The sequence below is a fragment of the Eptesicus fuscus genome, chromosome 8 (genome assembly GCF_027574615.1).
Source record: "Eptesicus fuscus isolate TK198812 chromosome 8, DD_ASM_mEF_20220401, whole genome shotgun sequence".
Taxonomy (NCBI): Eukaryota; Metazoa; Chordata; class Mammalia; order Chiroptera; family Vespertilionidae; genus Eptesicus; species Eptesicus fuscus.
Window position 1 is genome coordinate 1551950 of NC_072480.1, and position 2470 is coordinate 1554419.

Consider the following 2470-nt stretch of genomic DNA (forward strand, 5'->3'; position numbering starts at 1 on the left):
GGTCTCCCAATCTAATTAGCATATTACCCTTTTATTAGTATAGATAGAGGCCTGGTGCACAGGTGAGGGCCGGCTGGTTTGCCCTAAGGGTGTCCCGGATCAGGGTGGGGGTTCCCTTGGGGCATGGGGCGGCCTGGGAGAGGGGCTTATGGTGGTTTTCAGGCCTGCCATGCCCCCATGGGGTGAGGGTCCACGCTGGGGGGTGTTGCCATCCTGGGTGAGGGGCTGAGGGCTGTTTTCAAGCTGGCAAAAACCCCATTCAGGGTGGGGGTCCCCGCTGGGGTGCCTGGCCAGCCTGGGTGAAGGACTGATGGCTGTTTGCAGGCTGGCCAAGCCCCCCAGCAGGGACCCTCACCCCATGGGGGTGTGGTCAGCCTGGGTAAGGGACTGAGGGCCATTTTCAGGCTGGCCACACCCCCCCAGTGACATAGGCCCACAGCCACTCCTTGAGCAGAGGCCAGGGCGGGCGGGAAGCTTGGCTTCCTCCATCGCCGGGGACAACCAAAGCCTCCTGCTTGCTCCAGCTCCATGGTCACTGCCATCTTTGTTGGGTTAATTTGCATACTTGCTCCTGATTGGCTGGTGGGCATAGCGGAGGGACTGTCAATTTGCATGTTTCTCTTTTATTAATGTAGATGGCTGGGTTACAAAAATGATCAAAGAAGCAATAAAAAACACCCTTTATACAAATAACAATGAAAACACTACAATACAAATCTATGGGACATAGTGAAAGCAATCATGAGAGGGAAGTTCATAGCATTACAGGCCTACCTCAGAAAAAAAGAAAAACTGGTAATAAGTTATGTAACCCTACAATGTAAAGAATTAGAAAGAGAGCAACAAGAAAAGCCCAGAACAAGAAGAAGGAAGGAATTAATAATAAAGATCAGAGTGGAAATAAATGACATAGAGACTAAGAAAATAATACAAAAGATCAATAGAACCAAGAGCTGGTTCTTTGAAAGGATAAACAAGATTTATGAACCTCTAGCCAGGCTCACCAAGAAGCAAAGAGAGAGGACCCAAATAAACAAAATCAGAAATTAAAGAGGTGAAGTAACACTGATGTCACGGAAATACAAAGGATTATAAAAAAAAAATACTACTGGATGCTCTGGGGCTGCGTCTGGAGGGGCATGGTCACCCACCCAGCTGGGAGTCCACTGGCTGCCTGTGCTGGGTCCCTGGCTGGGGTTGGGGGATCTTCCGCCTGCTGGGCGGAGGATCATGGCAGGTGGAGTGGCTCATTGCTTCTCCTTTGCTCGTTGGCTGTGGCAGGCGCTGGTGAGGCCCCAGAAAGAGGATGGTGAAATGTTTGGTTGGGCCTGTGCTGCACTCCTCCTGTGCGATGATCTTCTCACTCCAGGAGCTGGTGCAGTGGCTGGGATTCACCACCTTCGAGATCTTTGTGCACCTGCTGGACCTGCCGATGTTGTCCGTGCTGCTGGTGCTGCGTGTGGACGGCCTGGTCCCTGGCCTCTCCTGGTGGAATGTGTTCATGCTTTTCTTGCTGCTGAAGGGTTCAGCACCTACTTCACCACCATCGTGTCGGTGCGTCTCTTCCAGGATGCAGAGAAGCGGCTGGCCATGCTCCAACTCTTCTGGATCCTCACAGTTCTCAGCCGCAAGTTTGTGTTCAAGATGTTGTGCCAGAAGCTGGTGGAGCAGACTCAGGAGCTCTGGTTCTGCCTGATCAAGTCTCCCATCTTCATTCTCCTGCAGCTGCTCATGATCCATGCTTGCTGGGTCAACTAGCCTCACAGAAGGGCCAGAAGGGGAGCTCTCCACAACTAGAATGCTGGATCCAAAGCTGAGGACCACCTCGGAAGTGTGAGGACCCAGTCTCCCACCTCACAGGAGGAGAAGTCTGGGTCTGAAAGCAACTTCAACTTGTACCCTGCAGAGTGCTCAGTTTTCTCTATACCAGTCACCTCTGAAACTATTCCCTTTGCAGGGATAAAAAGAGCAGCCTTGAAACCTAAAATCTACTATTTCCTGTTATTTCATGCTTTCAATAGCACATCTGAAGTGAGATCTTGAGGAGGCCCCAAGTGTGACAGTCCTGAACTCCTCTGGCAGTTGGAAACTGCATGTAAGCAAAATGTCCTACTGGGCTCAGTATTTTCATGGATCCTGGGAAAGTAACCTTTGTGCAAAGGCTGCAAAGTCGGCCATCATCACTGACCTCAGAACTCACTGTCCCATTCACTCAGACAAGACTTCCTTAGATGTTTGAGCTCTAAAAAGTGTAAAGCAGCTTGTATCTCCTCACCTTGCCAATGGGGAGAGGATGGCCCTTTCCTCATTCCAGCCAAGGCACCCAGGAATGTGTCGAATAAGCATCATCAGGACCCTGTCTGGATATCTGTCACCTGACAAAAGAACTTTGCTTTAAAGGCTCAGCTTGGCTTCCTGTCCCAGCAGGTTGCAGTGTCACGACCTTCTCACCACGTGGTAGCCAGCACTA

General features: G+C 51.0%; 1 pseudogene; it reads left to right on the plus strand.

The window, feature by feature from the left end:
* The first annotated feature begins 1351 nt into the window (after window positions 1–1351).
* Window positions 1352–1758, plus strand: LOC103302195 (transmembrane protein 203-like; annotated as a pseudogene).
* The last annotated feature ends 712 nt before the right edge of the window (window positions 1759–2470 follow it).